A 22,428-nucleotide genomic window follows, 5' to 3' on the forward strand; every position below is an offset into this window, starting at 1 on the left:
ACATACACATGGATGTACATACATATGTGGTAAGGTCAATTGTGAAATTAAGGACAAGACATTTATATTCCTTTACAATGTTTGGCACATTTGAAGAACATTTGTTAGTGGACGGGAGTAGGTGTGTGTGGAATCCTATTACAAAGACATGTAGGATTTCACGGAGACTTTGTGTTAAAGTATGCCACCATAATCGTTTATTTCTTAGCAGAATAATTCATTATAATCCATCCTTTACCGCACTTTCCTTGAATTCCAAGGGATGACAAATGACAAAGAGGAACATTTAGGAAAGGTTATCTTTATGGCGACAGTATTGGAATGTTTCCCATTTGTTATGTTTCGTATGAGTAACTGAGTAATCCATTTAGGCGACTGGCAACTTAAAACCATTATCGAAAAAAACCTTATCTCAGTGGTCGTCGACAGAGAACCCCCTCAGTTAGGCCATTGTTCTTTTGTCATATTTCATAAAAAAATCTACATGGCGTGCTTAAACGCAGCTCTTGTTTCTCAAAAAAAAAAAAACAAAAATCATAAGAAAAGGAAAACATTGGTTATTTTTCTAACCCTCTTTTGGAATTCGGTTGACTGTGATAGAGAATGGCAATGTTTTGTTTTGTAAAAACAATAAATTCTTTTTGTTTCTTCTTTAAATCAATAACAAATCTATTAATTTGTATCGAATATTATATTTGTAGTTGGGTTTTCACACACTCACACACATACACTTGTTTGACCGTTTTTTAAAATCCTGTTTACTGGTGTTGGTTTCTGCACGACTTTTATACTTGGCGACCTTTTCTCGCCTTAAGTTTCGGCCTGGTTTTGGCTTACCAAATGCTCCAATTCGATTTAAATTATTTCACATTATGCCTCTGTGCATTTGGATTAACCAAACCTGGAAGTTTGTACAAAATGCTAAGGACGGCAGGACAGATTACTTGACACTCTGCAAGGTATTTTTACCAATAAAAGATAAAATAAATTTAATAAATATTCTTCATCTTTGTGTTTATTTCAGCTTTAGTCCATATTTTGTTGTAATTCAATTGTTTGAATAACAACAAAATATTTTAAAGTGGATATGAAATTGATTAGTTGCGGGCGAAGGGTAGGGAATACTATAGTTTCAGTTGTCACCAAACAACTTCATCAGTTCCCTTTTTCGCCGACTCTGTATCGATAAACAGGTCAATAAAGCCATCTAGCAAATTAAATAAAATGAGAAATTTGCTGTATGGCCCTAAAGCTGTTTACCCTACAATTTGAGTCGAACTAAAGAATTTCATATCCACCACTGTTTTTATGTCGTCTTTGTTTCACAAAGAATACGAACATAGGAGTGTTGCTTCAATAAGCGGGGGTAAAAACAACAAGAAAGTTGTTTTTGCATTACGCATTGGTCAACAAGGCCGTGCTGATGCCTATTATTGTTGTTGGCGTTTTTTATTGTTGGACTGCAGAATTTTACATCTTTGTGTTTATTTCAGCTTTAGTCCATATTTTGTTGTAATTCAATTGTTTGAATAACAACAAAATATTTTAAAGTGGATATGAAATTGATTAGTTGCGGGCGAAGGGTAGGGAATACTATAGTTTCAGTTGTCACCAAACAACTTCATCAGTTCCTTTTTTTTTTTTTTTTTTTTTTCGCCGACTCTGTATCGATAAACAGGTCAATAAAGCCATCTAGCAAATTAAATAAAATGAGAAATTTGCTGTATGGCCCTAAAGCTGTTTACCCTACAATTTGAGTCGAACTAAAGAATTTCATATCCACCACTGTTTTTATGTCGTCTTTGTTTCACAAAGAATACGAACATAGGAGTGTTGCTTCAATAAGCGGGGGTAAGCAACACTCCTATGTTCGTATTCTTTGTGAAACAAAGACGACATAAAAACAGTGGTGGATATGAAATTCTTTAGTTCGACTCAAATTGTAGGGTAAACAGCTTTAGGGCCATACAGCAAATTTCTCATTTTATTTAATTTGCTAGATGGCTTTATTGACCTGTTTATCGATACAGAGTCGGCGAAAAAGGGAACTGATGAAGTTGTTTGGTGACAACTGAAACTATAGTATTCCCTACCCTTCGCCCGCAACTAATCAATTTCATATCCACTTTAAAATATTTTGTTGTTATTCAAACAATTGAATTACAACAAAATATGGACTAAAGCTGAAATAAACACAAAGATGTAAAATTCTGCAGTCCAACAATAAAAAACGCCAACAACAATAATAGGCATCAGCACGGCCTTGTTGACCAATGCGTAATGCAAAAACAACTTTCTTGTTGTTTTTACCCCCGCTTATTGAAGCAACACTCCTATGTTCGTATTCTTTGTGAAACAAAGACGACATAAAAACAGTGGTGGATATGAAATTCTTTAGTTCGACTCAAATTGTAGGGTAAACAGCTTTAGGGCCATACAGCAAATTTCTCATTTTATTTAATTTGCTAGATGGCTTTATTGACCTGTTTATCGATACAGAGTCGGCGAAAAAGGGAACTGATGAAGTTGTTTGGTGACAACTGAAACTATAGTATTCCCTACCCTTCGCCCGCAACTAATCAATTTCATATCCACTTTAAAATATTTTGTTGTTATTCAAACAATTGAATTACAACAAAATATGGACTAAAGCTGAAATAAACACAAAGATGTAAAATTCTGCAGTCCAACAATAAAAAACGCCAACAATAAATATTCTTCGCGAAAGAATACGTGATATAACATTGAAAGTAAATCTTATTTCTTTATTAAGTTCTCAAAACAAAAGATTTTTATAAAATGCTGTGTTTGAGATGCTGTTGTAGGGTATAGAAACCAATTCCGTCTGTGCCGATATCAAAAAAATTAAAAAGTCTATTGTTTTTAAAGGTTCTTCTTTGTGTGCAACATTTTGCAACCGGAAGAGTTGGTGGGTGAGGAAGGGTTAAAGTTTTCACTTTGTTGGGTGATTCAACGGTGGAGTGAATGCTCAGAAAAGGCGTTAAATTTATTTGGTACTTTAATGAATACTTAACGTGGCAGTAAAATCGAATGACTTGACAGTTATCCCCATTAAGTCCCTCTCAGTTTGGGTTGGGTGTCTGTTTGTATTGTTATTAATTCGATTTTGTCTGTAAATATGCAAACAAGAAATCGAATTGGAAAGCAAAGAAAACAGTGAGAGAAACTTTAGAAGGAACAAACAGTTTGTAAGGCGTTTTATTGCTGCCCGAATAAAATTGTAAAACGAGCTAGTAGGTGTAAACAAGTGATAATACTGTGAGCTATAAATCTTGTCGAAAATTACATGAAGTTCTAAAGAAATGCGATGTTATGATAATCGGTTTTTTAAGATTCAAATTAGTATCCTGTTTATTGGTTTTCTAATAAACGGAAGATTTTAACAAATATGTAAAAATATATAAAAACATAACGATTGGACAACTTAACTGTTTACATTTGTCAAAAGAGCCACGCTAAGTCACCATTTAGTGGAAATTTACTCGAAATACAATATTAAATCCAAATCTTTGTTATTTTTTGTTTGTTCATATCAGTTCTTTATTTACGTTGTTCCCTCTCACAATTACGTATACTAATTAACCTGTTCTTACGACATGGTACATACTTCATACCAACATAGTTCACATTTTCATACATTTTGTTTGCTGATTTTAAAGGAAGTTTCAACCGAATGACATACAAAATTAGTTGATATGAACTAGAAAAATACTTTTCTTTCCTTCAAACATCTATTTTATTTTAAGTTTTAAGTTATTTAAAAATTGTGATTTTTTCAACTCATTTTTCAAATTTTCTATTTTCAAAATTAACGAGAGAGAGAGAGGGACCTGCCAAAATAACTTTTTGGTATACATAATTTCAGGCAGGCATTTGATTTCATTTTCTAGATTTGTACGCGAATTTGAAACAAAGGACCAGAAATGCAACTGCAATGGAAGAGAAGACAAAATTTACTGTGATTTAAATGTATACTAATGGTTCCACCGTTTACTTTTTATTCATGTTTCTCAGTTATTCTAAAAATAATGGTTGTTTTCATAAAATTTTAAATTTTGAATTTTGTCTGTGAAAATTAATTTATTTCGATAAATACTCTCAATTGTTACAGATAGGACATATTTTATGGTCGTTCGTAGGGTAATTTAAATTGAATAATGTACCAAAATCGTTCTTCGCTGTCAGAATTGTGTATGGAAAATGAAGTAATTAATCGAATAGAGAATTACACAGATGAGAGTATTTATCGAAATAAATTAATTATGACAGGCAAAATCCAAAATTTAAAAATGTAAGAAAAATCGATCTTCTCTTGCATTTCAGTTACATTTCTTGTCGATTGTTTCAAATTGGCGTACAAATCTAGAAACTAATATGCTGTTTATACTATAGCTTTTTGCGGGGTTAACCTTCATTATCAGGATTTGTTTGCCTAATCTCATCAAATTTATGAAGATTTACCATACAAAGTTAAATCTTTTCATGACCGGATTTGTTAGAGATCCTGCATGAAATCTGGATACTTATGTAATCCAGCACTGTTTTTGTACTAAAAAATGCAACTCATTTCCCATTGTACGAAAAGTTGCAAGCGTTTTCAAAAATTATTTGTTTACATTTTTTTAATTGTCAAAAACATGCAGCAACGTACATAAATAAAAACAGAAAGAAAATTTGTGACTTATTCGCAGAGAGGTAAGTAAACAAATATTTTTTTGAATAACAAAATAAAATAGCACTTCTATTTCCTATTTCTTCGCAGGAAAAGTCTAAAGCAAGAAGGAAACGTCTTTCGCAAATTACAAAAGTCAATTTGCGATATGATCAGAAAAACAAGGAGGTCCTCAAGTCGCTGGCCGGCAAGCACTTGGGTTGCTGGCAAAGAAACCTAGTTGACCTCTTCTAAAGCAATAGGCCGGTCTGTGGTAAGCTATGCAGTTGAAAAACATTTAAACCTGCCAGAATGTCGGTCTGAGGACAGCAACAGGGTGCCTCCTCATGACATCAGTGAACCATCTTCATGAGGAGACGAAGATTTTACCGGTGCTTTTTTGGTACAGGAATAGACATCAAAATTGAATGAATACTTGGTAAGAAGAAGCATGTCAACAAAAACATCAACATGAGTCAAAGGTAAGCGGACCTTTTTATAAATACATATTAGGATAAATACATATATTTTTTATTAATTTAGTGGATCAAGAAGAATCTGGCCTTTTTGATGTGCTATAAGGATTGGCAAAAACAAATCTGTCATGAAAAGAACAAAAAATGTACTGCAAGATATGTTTGAACGAGGATTTGATGTTGGTAATGGGAAGAATTTTGTATATCAATTGTTTTTTAAGCTTACGTATCCTTACAGGACACTAGTATCACAGCAAAGGCACTGGAAGAAAAAATTAATACATTACATACAGCATATTTGAAAGAAAAAGAGAAAGGAAACTGTAAAAATTTCGCGTCATATGTAATGTTAATGGACACTATAACAGAGGATATGTTTGATTCGGAAAAAGGCACTGTTTCCGATCTGATTGATAGACAATCAGAGCAGGAAGAAGGCCAAACACATCTTCGAGCAAAAAGTACAATAATACAGTTGATGGGCGAATAGCCGCTACTAATATAGACAAAACAATAGTCAAAAACCCCTCATTGACAAAAAAATCAGGAATGGAAAGTGTCCGAAAGAACCAAACTGCTAAGGTGGTAATTGATGTTATTGATGGTAAGTCTTGTTTGAACTTTGCCTTGATTTTTGAAGCCCACAAATTGCCTTCTGTGTTTGGAATTGATGGCATGTGCATAAAAGCCTAGTCCAATGAGTGGAAAGAGAAAATGGTGAAGGCCCTAATGGATAAAAATCTGTGGTATATTGTAAGTTTCCTAAAACTTTCATTAATATGGCTACTAAATATGTATATTTTCAATTGCATCTTTAAAACAATAGGAATACATACCGTACGATTCTTCTGTTTGTGTCTATTGTTGGGATGTGCTACATGCATTTCACAAACTCTATACAAAAATAAAAGAAGCTGAAAGGGTCCTCTACAAGGGAAGGTTCAAACGAAATATTTTTCTGAATTTGAAGATGTGGAACCGTCGTCTAATTTAATGGAATATGATAAAGATGAAAACAATGATTTATACAATGAAAATTAAGATGTGCAACCCAAACATAAAGCTTTTTTAAATAACGCTTTTTTGTTTAAGCGTCTAAATTAAAAACAAGAAGAAGAAAGTTTCTTTATTGTTTCGGTATTTTTTATTTATGTCGTATAAATATTGCCCATTATCGGTTTGTGTGTGGTATATCCTATCGAACTCTGCTGCTCAACAGCATTTAACATTGAAAATATCCTTAGCACTGATAGGACGATCCTAACATAAAACAGGACCTTGAATTTCACGACCCAAGGCAGATAGTTCTTTAAGGAATTGTTGGGCATTTGTTAGCGTAGATGAACCATAGACAATACTACCATTTCTGTCGTATAAAATCCACAAGATTCTGGTATTCAATATAATTGCCACCACCCACCACAAAAAATACAGCATCCTGGAAGGGTCCACGATTTTTGGGCATGACATCACCAACTTTAATAGTTTCGGATCTAAATGAAGGTAATCATTGGTTTCGGGATTATTACGGCATTCCATCACTTGTTCGGTGATTTTGGTTACAGGAAGATTCTGTGAAAAATAGCAAACTTGTTAGGAATTGTTGTAGAACAAGGTCTTTTGATTTTTGGACTTGGTATACGATTCGTAATAGCTTTCCAACGTTGTATATACGACAACAATGACAAATCACTTCCATTCTCGTGCACCACTTCCTTTAAACGTTCTATCTCAAAGTCGTGAACATATATAATAGGTAATGAACAAACGCAGTTTATCTTTAGGTGTACCAAATTCTGGATCTTTTAGTAGATCCATCAATGGTTTATCTAAAGTTTGGTTTGGCTGTGTGATTTTCATGTGCATATCAATTAAACGTTTCTTCTCCACTAGTTTAGGCAGCGAATTGACAGCATTGATAAGACGAGCTTCACCAAATGTCCTTTGACCTTAGCCTCACCATCAATCCCACTGATGGTTTTAGACATTTGATTTCTTCCTCAGAATTGCGATATGATTCTAGTTCTTCTTGTATTGCCTTAGCCACAGTGGGAAATGGACTTTCTCATGAAACCAGTGGAGGATGAGGAGACGAAGGTTTTACCGTTGCATCAACACAACAGGATGTTGCCGATGCAGTACCTGCTTGTGTGTTATCGCAGTGTGCATCCCTAACACGATGTAAGGGACGGGTTTTGGATAACCATTGACTGGGAGAGAAAAGGCAGAAACACAATTGGAATCATTCTAACGCCACTATTCCAAACAGTTACTGCTGCTACATCCACAACTAATAATTATTTTATATTAGCATATCTAGAACATTATAGAAGAAATGGTTAGCCTCACTCATAGATATGATGGAAATATTTTCACTTACTTACGTTTACTTAGTGGCAGCTGCAATAGGGCAGAATCGCGATTTTCGTCTTTGGACACGGAAAGTATTAAATTTTTTTAGCATTTAAATAAATAATTAAAGTTATGTATGTATGTTGATTTTTTGTTGACTTGCTGGTTTGTAAGTATACACAAACAAAAATCAGCTGTCATTTATATGCTCATAAAGGCATATATAAACGGTTAAGATTAACCCACTGGATATTTAAATCCCACAGGGTTAACCTTCAATAGTATAAACGCCCTATAATATCAAATGCCTGCCTGAAAGTCTGTACCAAAAAGTTATTTTGGCAGGTTTCTCTCTCTTTCTCGTTATACCCTCCACCATAATATAGAGGGTATAATTATTATTATTCATCGGAGACCCTATAAAGTATATATATTCTTGATCAGGGTAAAATTCTAAGTCGATATAACCATGTCCGTCTGCTGAAATCAAGATACAGCTCGCAATTTTTAAGGGAGAGCTTTGAAATTTTGTATAGAAGTTTCTATTACTCCTAGGATGTTTGGTATTGCAAATGGGCTACATCGGTCCACGTTTTGGTATAGCCCCCATAGAACGGTACCACCCGATTTTCGCTATTTTGAAGGATTTAGCTTTATTATCACACCGAAATGGCTGAAATTTGGTATTAAGTGTTCGTTGGTGGTATAAAACTTTTCCCCAGAACTCTGCTGGTATGGGTCCACGCCTTCATATAGCCGAACGGTACCTTCCGATTTTCGGTATTTTGAAGGTTGTGGTCTCAATATTACCCCGAAATGGCAGAAATTTGGTATTTAGTCTCCATTGGGGTTACGAAACTCTCCCCCAGAAATTTGTCGGTACAGGTCCACGCCTTCATATAGCCCCCATAGAACGGTACCTCCCGATTTTCGGTATTTTGAAGGTTATGGCCACAATAATCCATTGAAGTGGCTGAAATTTGGTATTTAGTCTTCGTTTGGGGTATTCAACTTCCCCCTTTAAATTTGTCGGTATAGGTTCTCGCCTTCATTTGAAAGTTGTTACCTCAATATTCATCCAAAGTGGCTGAAATTTGGTATTTAGTCTTCGTTCGGGTAATAAAACTTTCCCACAGAAATTTGTTGGTACAGGTCCACGCTTTAATACAGCCTCCATAGAACGGTACCACCCGATTTTCGGTATTTTGAAGGTCGTTATCACAACGAAATGGCTGAAATTTGGTGCTTAGGCTTCGTTGAGAATATAAAATTTTCCCCCAGAATTTTGTTGGTATAGGTCCACGCCTTCATATAGCCCCATAGAACGGTACCTCCCGATTTTCCTTTTTTGAGGGTTGTGACCACAGCAAAAAATAGAAATAGCAGAAATAGAGATTTCAAATTCACGCTACGTTGGAAGTAAAACCCTTTTCGACTGAATTTCGTCGGTATAAGTCCACGTTTCGATATAGCCCCCCATAGAATAGCCCCCCTGTGACGTTAATATCCCACCGAAATTACTGAAATTTGTTATTTAGTCTTTAATTTGGTTATAAAATGTTCCACAAAAGAATTATCAGTATATGTCCACGTCTTCCTAGAAGCGTACCTCTTGATTTACGGTATTTTTTAGCTTTTAACCACATTATCGACCTGAAATATCGCAAATTTAGTATGTAGTCTTCTTTGAGTCTAAAAACTTTACGCCAGAAAATTGTCGGTATAGATCGACGTTTTGATATAGCGATATTGTTTTACCAAAATTGTTGAATTTTGTGTATTAAGTCTTTTTCATAAACGAAAGAAAACTAATTGCTCCATTTTACATTACTACCACTCCTGGTGGAGGGTATAACAACTTCGGTCCGGCCGAACTTAAAGCCGTTCTGACTTGTTAGTTTTTAAAATAGAAAATATGAAAAATTTAATGAAAACACCAAAACGTTGGGATAAAATAGGAAACATGGATGAAGAGAATATAATTTATTATTAAATAAATTTTTAAGGAAAGGTCTATTAATTTTCTTGTTCATATCAAATATTTTTACACGTCTTTTCGGTTAAACTTCCTTCAAAATCAACAAACAAAAATAATGAAAATATGAACTTTGTTGTTATGAAGTATGTACCATGTCGTATGAACGGGTTAATTCGGGTACGTAATTGTGATTAAAGAACTGGTATGAACATGGAATAAACTCGATGTCACAATGTACACAATATATCTAGTACAATAAAATAAGGTAGTGGTATCAAGCCAATTAGGTCAAATTACGGGAAGTTCCGTCAAAAAATTTAGCTAAGACCCTCAAAATACCGAAAGAAGGTACGGTCATATGGGGTCTATACCAAAACATGAACTTTTTAACGATTTTTGGTGGAGATGTAGGGTATAACCAATAAAAAAGACTTTGAGATTAAATTCCTCAGAAGCCAGTCAATGTGGTGTTAACGGTGATAAATCAATATCCACTGGCAGGATATTTTGTAGAAGCTACAAAAATTTCAGTGACTTCAGTACTTGGGTGTCGCCGTAAACTAAATCAGTCTTTGAATGAAAATAAAATAATAACCGAAAGGCAAGCGTACACGGGTTATATACATATACTCAAAATACACTGACACTAACCGCACCGTTACTTGCTTCTGAATCCTTTTTTAGTAAGTTTACACAGGAGGCGAATTTAGGCATCAAAAAGAATAAATGTTATTGGCAAAATTCATGTTAAGATACTGTACAATACATCTGCTGAGCTTACTGGGTCAGCAGGTAATTGCATCAAGATTCATGTGTTTGAAGAAATCTTATGAACAAATATATCCCTTGAAAGTTCGTACTGTCAAATTGTATAAACAGAATCCATACTGCCGAACGCTTAAAAATCTGTTTCGTCAACGTTCAGCTACTATAACAAATGTCCTGCCATATCCACCTTGTGGAAAAATTTCCAATTTACAAACTTCTCAGTGACCTAGAAAACTAAAATGAAAACGTAATCAACTTACCCGTAACAAGCCGATATTACCCCCAATGGCATCACAAACAGTATAAAGAGCAAATATAAAAAGAGGACAAATAGAAATCCCCGATTGTTCCAATGAGATTACCATGCCAATCTGTACCATTGATGGCATTAGAAAATTTAGTCAGCGACGAATTTGCAGCTACCGTTGCAGTAAGTAATGACAAACTCCATGGCCATAAATCATCATTACATAATGAGATGTTTGTCGTTCCCTGGGTCCAAGAAGTTGTGTTGTGATGTGCTAGGAACTTTCACTCCAGACTGCTTCGTTGTCATTTAAAGATTCTAAGGAAGCTTTTGCCATTTCGGGTAAATGTTGAAATACAAAACATCGAACACTATTGCTTAGCGTTGTGGTAGCGCAACTGTAGCTATGATTAATACTTGCTGGTGTTGTTGTAATACTTGTTGTTATAGATTTATCCAAGTCCATTAAAGGGTGATGGTGATGATGTTGTCCATGTGGTTGTGCATACTTAAATTATTGAAGTGGTTGGTGCAAATCATCGACAATAACTTTTAAACCTTCCACATATTTTTGCAGGAAATGCTCTGATGGCGATGATGATGATGACGGCGATGGAGTAAAGTCAGCACTTTGGGCAGGGTTTGAGAAGAAGGGACGCAGAAGTTTTCTGTTCGGTGGTTAACACCGATTGCGTATTAAGGCAGCTGTTATGAGTTGTTGATGTCGGTGCCAAATCTGGGGTAAGAGTTTTTCATTCGTATTCTCCGCAGTGTTACCTGGGTTAAAACCGTGCCAACATAAGGAATCGTATATTCTACCAATACCCTCATTGAGGGTATTGTTGTCATTTTGTGCTCATGTTGGAATTGTTGTTGTTTTTGCTGCTGCCGTCATTGTTGTAGCCTCTGTGACCCTGTCTCTGACATTTTTTGATGTTGGTAGTAGACCAAGTCTTTGTTGAAAATCCATTTCATTCTAAAGCTGTTTGACAAGCTCTGAATTTGACTTTTGTTGACTAGAGGATGGTGCCTTTCTTGCTCTAACTTTCCCGGGTTTCGTGATTTTCTGTAATGAAATAATAAAGGAAACAATGCAACAAATTTAGAAATGTTTTTGAAATCACAATTACATTGTTGAAAAGATTTATTGTTTTCCGACAATATACAAGCAAGGAGCACCAGCAACCATAACATAATTAATTTGTGGTCATAAATCTATCGAAAGTGGTGGTCGGTCGGTAGTCCTTCCATTCGTTGGCGATGTTATTTTTGAGATTTATGTTAATTTGTTATAATTTCCAGTGTTTCTCATTTCTCATTCCATCTTCTATTTACTGAGGAGTGGTAACAAAATCTTATTAAGTTTAAGTTAATTGTTTCCCATACAAACTAAGGAGTGTGTGTGCGTGCCGTGAGTAGAGGATGATTTGAATAATTGTTTACTTAACATGTCGGCACGCACTTGACACCAAAGTTGGCACTTTCATTTGGAATTCCAAAAGTTAATTAATTATTATTTTGCAATACAGCATTTAATGAAAAAAAGTATTTTTTTTGTTTTGATTTCCTACCCCCTAAATATTTTCCATTTAATCCAAAAACCTTATATATGAAATTTTATGGCGATCGGTAACGGTTAATTACTGCCACCCGGGTGATCTTTTTTTTTCATAGTAATTTGTATATTTTCACGAAAATTCTCTAAAGACCACAATTGTTGTGACTAAAAACCGAATCCTACAAAAAAATTTTTAATGTCTGATCGGATTTTTTAAACCACAATCACAACGATTATCTCCGATAATTATACTGTTCAGCAGGATTTTTAGAGGGGAGTAGACAAGTTCTTTTGAAGATGAAAGACCTTAATGAGTATATTAAGAACCCAAAAGGAAATTTTCACCATAGACCAAGTTTCTGAGATATCGCGCAATGAAGTTTTTGGGTTTTTTCCCATAATATTTGGGAAAATAGCTCCATATCTCTATTTGGCGTTGTAGCTTCATTTTGAGGTGACATGTCTTCAGTCAAATCTAACTCAATGCCTTTCGTGTCCTTTTCGTCCTTTATTTCTTGAACCGTAGTGAAAGTACCACAAGATGAGATTTTTCAGTATCCAAATATTCTGCAAATGTTGTTCAGAAGATGTTAGGTACGGTTCTTATTGACAACTAATCGATTTTGTCCCGTTTTCATTGTCATTTTTGTAATTTATTCTGACTTAGTTCAGAGCTAATCTATGTTTTTTTTTAGTATATTCGTTATTGGTTATGTATAGGTATGTAAAAATGCCAATTTGTTGTTGCTTATATAGACATATGGAGTGCATCTGAAATATTTTCCATTACTAGCTCTCGTTATGTCGAACACGTTAATGACAAATTTTCTTGGAGGATACATTTTTGAGCCGGATGTTCGGATATAAAACCCGGGTTTTGAACCGGTTTTAAGTAACCGATTAAGCTTATATGTATATATAAGCAAAGACTTGTCCACGGAAAACATAATATCACTGTAAACATGACCAAAAAGAACAGCATCAGTATACGTTTCCAAAGGATGTTCGATCAGACCCTAAACTTCACTTAGACAGAAATGTTGTGGGGAAGGTACCCTAAGGAGAGGACCTATATGGACAATTTCAGCAAATTAAACTAAATTTGGACAAACTAGTAGGAGATCCAAAGTTATACCAAATTGGTTGTCCAGTTCAAAAGATATCGTGCGTACCATTTTAGTGAAATTTTGCAAATATTGGTGATAAGTACCGGAGGGGGGAGGTACCGGAAGTAGAGGACCGATATAACCCATATTCGGACCAAATTTTACGAAAGCCAAATTTAGACCGAATCGGTTGGTCCTTTCGAGAGTTGTCGTGCACTCAAGCCAAACAGACGGCTAAATGAGCTCCAAATTATCTGAAATATACTTGGGTGTATGAAAGTGTATATGGGCAAAACTGCCAATTATTTCATATTCCATTTCCAAAAAATTGAATTTTTTCTTTTCGCGCTACATCAACGATTTTTGGTACATAGGTTAAGAAAAAATTCCCCTGTACAAATCCGCTCGCGAGCAAATTTTTGGTTGTTGCGGACAAATGTTATCGCGGTTTTACTTCTGCTTTTAAGAAAAAATTATTATAAAAACGCTAATTATTTTATTGAGCACAATTGTCACTAAAAAGTTATCACGAAGTGACGTCATTAAGTAGATTGCATAATATTTGTAAAATGTTACTCAGCATTCGCGGAATTTACAAAAAATTGACAAAATTTTAAATGTAATCCGAATTTTTTGAAAATATAGGTCCATTTACCCGTCAAAAATTACCAAAAGTAACAGTTTTAAATAAAGACATCACGGGGAATCATATGAGACCAAACTTATAATCATCGGGATAGTAGTTAGGATATTATAGCCAAAATAAGCACATATTTGTGTTACAAAAAATAAACTTTGGTTTGGAATAATAGTTTTCACATGCATTCTAGAGTTGAAAATATTGGAAAAATTCTATAGGAGTACTTCTTTTATTTTTCTTCAAACTCCTAAAGAAAATGGGCGGATTTTGCTTTATCTACATTCACATAGAAGGTTTCCCATTGAGGAAAGTTATCGGGTTGATGAAATAAATCATTAGTCATTTTAAACGGAAATAGAGTTCAAATAAACCGCTTTTACATATATGCATTATTAAAATATGTGTAAATCGCGTAATTATCAAAATCGTTTTGTCCGCATGTGATTTTCATGTACAGCAAGACCATATCTTTTAATTTGTATATATTTTTCGAAATATAATTTTGACGCTAAGATGTAGCATCGGCTGCATCTTAGCATTAAAAAACCTATAAAACATCGGTAATTTGCGCAAAGTTCATACAATTTCGTTCCGCATCAGGTTTTAGTGTCACCATGAAAATCTGCATCGATATATACCTATTTCAAGGCAATCAGTCAAGAACCGTGGATGTAGCATCACACACTATTTTTGGGATAAAATGAATGTAGTTCCCTTATCAGTGAAGTTTTTAAATCTCTGTTTCCGCAAAAAGGAAGATGCTGCACTAGTTTTTTCATAGCAGTGCAAGCGGCCCCCAGAATACGCGATAAAATGCGCGATATTTTCAAAAACAATATTAGGTGATTTTCCTACCTTGGAATTTCTCCTCTCTCGCGTTTTAGTAGATGGATTTTAACGAGTATTGATTTGTTAGATCCGCAACGTAAAAATCCAAAATTTGCAGTCATGCACAAGTAAATCGAATGCCAATTGTACAAATTAGACCCGAAATATTTGATTTTTAGAAATTTGTTCGCACAAAATTTTCGTATTTGGATACAGATTTCTCTGAAGCTGTGTAGGCTACATTCACGACACATATATCAAATAAATCAGAATCGTGAGTTCTTCATTCCTATATATGATTTTTTGAAAAACCTGTTTGCGGAACGAAATTATAAGAAAATTTCAAAAAACACTTAAAATCTGGCTTCAAAATGTCAGCATCATTTAATGGTAGACGCAGATCAAACTTTGAAAAGTTATACATTGGTGGGATGATCCTTATTTAGTTGGCTTCTACTTTCACTTTGACAGGAAAATCGGGAAAAATGTGGTTTAATCACCAATCGAGAGAAAACAAAAAAAGTCACGTTGGCTTCAACCCATTTTTACCCATTTTTTAACATAAATATAGCCACAGCTTCCGCGCAAATCAACTTTGAAGGCCAATATTTTTTGCCAAGTCTAAAAACATTTCATTTTATCCAAATGCATTTAAATTGTACAATATTCAACCACTATTCGCGAGTTATAAAGGGGTAAACCTTGGCTTCAACGATGTTAAATTTTCAATAATTTTGCCCATATATCCTCGTTAGCATAAATGCTGAGGGTATAATTATCGGAAAGTTTTTAGCGGGTAAAATTGTGGAAAAAAATATCCAAATTTAATTTTTGGTCCAAATTTTAAATTCTGGACCCATATTTAGACAAATTACGAACATAAAACTTGGAAATCAAATCTTGACCTTTCTTTTAATGCAAATTATATCAAAAATAAAAGATTCAAAAATATCAATTAATTATCAATCAATCAGTAACATTACAATCAGTAACATTACATGTCGCAATCATATAGAATATATTACGTGGAACTGGAAGTTGTCGACTCCGCCCGAATATAGCCCTCTCTTACTTATTTTATTCTTTTGTCAAAAGTATCTCAATGCTGCCCTAAAATTAGGACCAATTTTGTCAAAAGTATCTCAATGCTGCCCTAAAATTAGGACCAATTTTCAAAATATTGTTCATTAATTATTAGTTCAATATATTGGCGTCCAAATATATTTTATTGATTTAGGTTTATTTCCTGTTTATGACAACAACCGTTAATGAATCAATTTGTGGGGAGGCATTTTTTCCGATTTTACTTTGCCGCATTGTGTGGCACTGTGGCTCATTATAAAATTGCTTTTGATGGTGGTGCCAATAATGATGTTGAGGGGGACAGACACATGCACTAATTGACAACATTGCCGAAATGCACATTTCCACCATCCTTTGAGGCGACCACTGAGTAGGTGTCGGCGTTGTTTACTGCTTTAAAGCTATTAATAGAAGTACTAATTGTCCACACCGATAACACTGCTAAATTTTAATGAGTTCCACTAGGCCAACTCATGAAATTGTATTGCTTTGAAATTGAAAGAAAAAAATTGGACATGACTTTATGTAAATTATTTTACTTTGGAAATAATTTTCATCATTTCGAGTGCATATAGAATGGAATGCTGGTTGGATGGTCGACTAACTATCTGGAAGTCTGTTTATCTAATTAATATGTTGGTTGTACAGTATTTTAAATTCAAATTAATACATTTTTAATCAGGAAATATACATAAATATAAGATTATATGTAACATTGTGGTTACACATTTTTAAATTTTTTAAATAAAAATATCATCAATGCGTTTATTTATTTTATTATTTTTAAAACAGAAATATTTTTTTTATGTTTTATTTTTCGGTTGAATCTAATTTAGCTATTATTTTTATCATAAATAACGTATATTTATTTGTAAAAGAAAAAAATTTAATCCGTTTTTGTATAACCCTAATATACATGAGAGAATATTTTCCTTTGAATTCCCTAATTTTTGTGACTGAAAAACAATGTGCTGCTACCTGTTTTTGCTTCCTTCTGTGCATTATGTTCCTGTTTCAATAATTGCGGCTGATGAAGGCCACTGTTTCTGTGTTGTTGGACATTGGCACGTTTTATCCATCGTACGTCTGCCATCGTTCTGTCAATCATAAACCGTTCAGTAATGAATAGCCTGGCAATGTTATTTGCATTGTCATTCAAAGAGCATGCAAAGATTTGCAAGGAGGGCGAGGCAGAACATTTTCCGCAATTTGTGTTATAAATGAAAACTCAAAAATAGTTTTGATTCATTCTTAATTTGGTAAATAATTTGCGATGTTTTGTTAATTGAATACATTTCATATTTTGCGAAAAAAATAATAAATAATGAAAAATTTCTTAATTTTACCTGGCAATTGGTCTGTTGTTGTTTGTGTCGTTTTTAAACAAAATAATTAATTTCTCGCGTAATGGGTATAAAACACCGTTTATCGTAATTATTCAATGTCATTTCGAAACTGTGTGTTGTGTTGGACCTTGTCACCTCTTGCGTACATATAGTTGCTGGCTGACATAATGCCAGCGTGCACTGTGTTCTTTCCTCCTCTACTTATTTGTTTTTTAATTTATTATTAAATAAAAGTGTTTTTGTTTGTTTTTGTTGTACATCTCTCATCTACGAGATGAGTAGATTATGTCTACGGAATTATCAAAAACCAAAAATGCAATTGTAAAGAAAACAATAATAGCAACCAAAAAAAACTATTTATTATTGTCTTTTTAGGACGTAGGGTAATTGATTGAATGTGTGTTGTGGTATAACGCTAGAATTAATTTTTCAATACAAAACTCCTTAGGCCATGTTAGCTCGATTAATCCATAATTAATAAAAAAAACTATTGTTGATGTATTCCTTACCCAGCAAACCAAATGTCTGATGTCCGACAAGTCTGAACAATTTCGGAAGCAAGGCCGTTCAGATTTCGTTCCGATTTCCGATTTACCAAGGATTTTCTTCAGATTACGTTATGAAATCGGACCGAAATCGATCCGATGCCGCTCCGACATTTCGTTCCGAAATTATGTCAACCACTTCATACAACTTTCTTTAAGATATCGTTACGATTTCGGATCAGATATCGGACGTATCGTCCGACTTTTGTTCCGATTTCGTTACGATGTCGGTACGATTGGTTTGCTGGGTAGATAAGTGTATCAATCGCACACTCAGCACATGTGACACCCTAAAATATTGAGTATATTGAGGATAATTTATGCTCGACCAAATTGAATTTATGTCTTAGGCGCTATTGATTATCTTCGTCCAGTCCTAGCAAATCTGAAATCGAACCGTCTTCTGAATAAAAAGTTGGCATGTTTTCGGACCGAGGTCACGGACGGAAAGTTTGGGTTTCGAGAATGTCAAAAAGAAGATCATTAGTTTGAGTAAAAGTCCTAAAACAGCCCACGTTTCTATTTATATATCCTAAGTGTCTAACTTAGGTTAATTAATTTTTATTTTCACCACGCATATTTATTTTGTCCGATGGCGGAATTGAACATTACACACCATTTATCGGATCATAATTGTTCAAAATTTCTAATGCTTTTACAAAATTTTTTCAAAAAACATTTTTTAATTATTTCGGATTTACCACTCAGCCTTCTACTCTTGAATGGGAAAAGCTGTCCAATAATAACCATAATCATTGTAAGGGAAACTTTTTATGTCCGTTTCTAAAGGTATATTTCCTCATTCATTTAATATTTTCAAGCCTAATTGAAAACTATAAATATTATCAACAAGGTATGTAGTGGCAATCATTCTTTTCTGGCACCTCAGCAGTGATAACAGCAACAGCTTCATCGTAGCAAAAGCAGATGTGTTTGGAATTCGATACCCCAGCATATTTTACACTGAACCTTTTTTTACACGCTTCAGACTCTTTGATGACGTTCTTGAATGGTTCATCTCTATTGAAATTGGTTGGAGTGGTTGTAGAGGGTGCGTGTGAGGGTGTATGGTCCTAGTGTTAAAAACTACGTTGTTCTCTTCATGCCGAGTGGAAAATTAAATAGAGCATTTGGACAAAATAGAACGAAACAAAGAATGTTTATGAAACGTACATACAGAGCATAGGAGTTGATGTCAGTGTAAGTGTGTGTACAACGACAACAGTCTTTTGGGCTCAAGAAGACCATGACAGTTTTATGCGACACTTTAGTTACGATCGAATTGAGATTGACGAGAAATTCATTTGGATTTTTTCTTGTTTTTGTAGATAAAACGATTATATATTAGTTTCACTTATTTGAGGGTGAATGTGAAATTCAGTCAGACATGCGAAACAACCTGCTGAAGATGCCCAATTACAATTTATCATGTGAAACAAATTGTTAATGAAATGTTAAAACAGGTGGTGGTTCGGCAGACATATTTAATGTGTGCTCATTGAGAGTTTGGAGTTCGATACATCGACAAGACAACATCACATTAAAAAAACTTTTCTGTAGGTACTCCAAAAACCGCACAGTGATATAAAATTAAAATATAACCTAGAAATGACAACTTTCAATTCCTACGTGACATAATTCCAATGGACATATTGCCCAACATGATTCTTGAGCTTTTTGGGGTCCTGATTGCGATCAAAATGTATAAATTCAGTGTTGGGTTTATGATTGGTATAATGACGGCCACAAAGGCCATTAAGTGTTGAATCTGTTTTTAGTAAAAAGTTCTGAGGTTGCGAGAATTTTGCAAGCGTAGACGGTTTAAAGTCTGTTCAAGGATGAAAGTTCTCAATCCCGGTCGAACACCTCCATATTACAGAAATTTTGAATATCCATACGCGTAACCAACTTTGCATTTGACCATAACCTACAATTTGGGATTTGTATGTAATTCAGGCTTTGTGTGCACCCATGGGAGGTCATTACGCCCAAAGTGAAATTTATGCTGAACTCGATTTAGCGCTGTCCGTCCGTCCGTCCGTCTGTCTTTATTGTTGACTAAAGCGCAGGATAACTCTCGAAGACATATACAGAACTGGCCCAAAATGTTATTCTCGTAATAGAGCTAAAAAACCCTGTCGGCATTGACTAAATTGACTAATGAGCACGATTACTTTATGATTATGGCGAATCTTTAACAACGTAAAATTTCTTCCAAACGTATATCAAGCTCCATATCGGACAAAACTGGTGCCTGAGTCCCTTCCAAAAAAATTAAAATATTCACTTACTGAATATACTTCTTGTGGTCCTGTTTAAAGCGACATAATATGTTCCGTGGGCAAATTCATGCTTCCAGACATAATGGTCGAAAACATCTCGAATGGAATGTTCCAAAATCTTCGCACGTCGTAATATTTCCTCGAACTTACATCAGCTTGCAGGAAGTTCTATTTCGGACAACACCTTCCGATACTTCCCTCAGAAAAGTTAATTTGTTTAAAGGTATTCAAAGATTCCACATTTCATGTTACGGTGCTTGAATTATCTTGAATTGTACATCTAGAAGCCTGTTAAGTAAAACCCCAACAAATATCAGGTGAAATTATATCAGAAATATCGTAATAATAAAATCATTTCAATTAATGTAGTTTTTGTGGTTTTCCAGTGTTGTCATTTCTGTTTATTGGCATGTCTGCTTTTGCTGATAATAATATTGTTGGTGTAGTTGTTGTGGTCGTCAACGTTTCTTTGTTACTGTTTAGTATTCGATTTTGTTTGAGTTTGTTTAGTGGCACGGCAATTTATCTTCGCAAACAAAAGCCAATTGTGTAAGAATGTGCATTTTCCTGCCTTTATTTTGGATAATCGTAGTCATTCGGATTATCAGGAGAACAGAAAATCAAAAATCGTTTTATAAAGACATTTCCAATGGTTTGTGTCCGCCCGCGTCTATGTTAGGCTTCTTAAAATGATAATAATGTTGATGATGATGTCAATGTTTATGGGCTAAGCAATTGAAATTGTTTTCCTATTGTTTTTTTCTTCTGTATTGGATTTATATGACCCAACAAATCTGCATTGACATACTGAAGACAACGACATTTGTCCCTGAGAAATATTCCCCAGTGTTAACAATGTGTATATTTTTTGTTGCTGGAGAAATGAAACCAAAAGCAACATAGTCATCACCCACTTTCGTGATCATTCTGCCGATGATTCTCTGTTTGAGTATAGCCAACGATGTAGGCGGACATCCATTGATTCTTTCCTGATGTATTGTTGGCTCGTTTGTATTTGGTTTAAAGTTCAAAAGAAAGACAAAAACATATTCTACACCTTCATTTGATCCACACTGCAAGTGACAGGGTTTTGGGTATTAACAAGTCGTTCGACCAAGAAGTATGGACGACGATGGTGTACTTTTCATTGAGTCAACAATGAGTGGCCAAACATTTTTTTAATCACGGCTACGGAAGCTATGAAAAAGCGAACAGACAAAAGAAAAGGGAGAAATCGTCTCATGTTTGACAAGGGCGATATTTATGTCCTTCGTTCAGAGCAACAAGAATTTGTGTTTAATTAGGAAATAATTCAACGTAATCTAGAATATCGTGATCTAAAATTGAGAAACATAATTAAGGCCTTGCAAAGCGGAACATAAAGTATGGGGGATTAGTATAATCGTATTTTTAAGGTGAACTACAGAAGGGTTGCTTTTGGGTTTCAAAATTTGTTTCTCGTAATATTTCTTCCTTATTAGAATATAATATGGATCGAACCACTTCATGAGGTATCTTCCACGCGAAATTTCAACATATTCTCATAAACGCAATTTAACGATCATTTTGAATTGTTTTGCAGGTCCCTTTTCCAACACAAATGTGGTATTTTGAATATTTTTCGACCTTTTTGTGGAATTTTAAACGCTTAATGTATTGGCTTAAATAAAAAAAGAGATTTTATTTAACTTACTTCTAAGTTGACAACCATTTTCAAAAAATGTCACCTCTACGTGTAGTTTCTTTCGGACATTCTGTATCGTATTTTCTAATAACTGGGCCGAGCATCATTAAAGATTCTATGTTTGGTCTCTCTGTGATAAAAATGACTGTAAGTGTTTGGGACTAATCATATGGCATAACAATGACAACATTACACAAGAACTACAGCTTTACATTACGTTGTTTTTTTATAAACTTGTTGGTGAAGCTGGAGAATGAATGTTTATGAAGCTGCAAATAAAGACAAGACATAGATTATAGCAGTGAGACCAGTTGTAATGACGATGGTGACGATGATAACCATGCACCTCCCACACACACACACAGCTTTTTTCTATTGATATTGTGTCACAAATTTTTCATATTCATTTTCATTTTGTTCATATTCTTGTCACATTTATCAAGTGTTATATGTGAAGCATTCTGTTTTACTTGCTTTTTAAAGGCTGGGCTGTATAAAAGGTGCTATACAATGATAGTTGTACATTATATAGAGATGTTCACACATTCGCATACTTTTACAACTTGGCGTGATATATTATTGACAAAAACTGTTGACGCATAAGCAGAGCTTATAAAAAAATACAGTCGCATGAAGCGTAAACTTTAAAATATTTATATTTAAAACGGTTCGTCCTATCGAAAGTAGAAGACCTATTCAACTAGAGTGCTCGGTTTTTAGTGATTGTCACACAGAATGCAGGCATGGCGACGTTGACACGTACCAAACAGTGTGGTATTATTAAAGATGCATTTTTTGCAGTATCCCTTGGGCAGTGCTACTGACACTGCGAAGAATAAAAAAATATTTTTTAAAAGAAATGT

General features: G+C 34.4%; 1 protein-coding gene across 2 annotated transcripts in view; it reads right to left on the reverse strand.

The window, feature by feature from the left end:
* Window positions 1-22,428, reverse strand: part of LOC141390143 (uncharacterized) — a 98,295-nt gene that overhangs the window by 41,459 nt on the left and 34,408 nt on the right. For both annotated transcript variants that reach the window (XR_012409287.1, XR_012409286.1), the window contains exon 2: window positions 10,507-11,559. The gene's annotated coding sequence lies outside the window, so the exon portion shown is untranslated. The remainder of the gene's footprint in view (window positions 1-10,506; window positions 11,560-22,428) is intronic.

This window comes from Musca autumnalis, unplaced genomic scaffold (genome assembly GCF_047663935.1).
Source record: "Musca autumnalis isolate F117 unplaced genomic scaffold, ASM4766393v1 scaffold_1, whole genome shotgun sequence".
Classification (NCBI taxonomy): Eukaryota; Metazoa; Arthropoda; class Insecta; order Diptera; family Muscidae; genus Musca; species Musca autumnalis.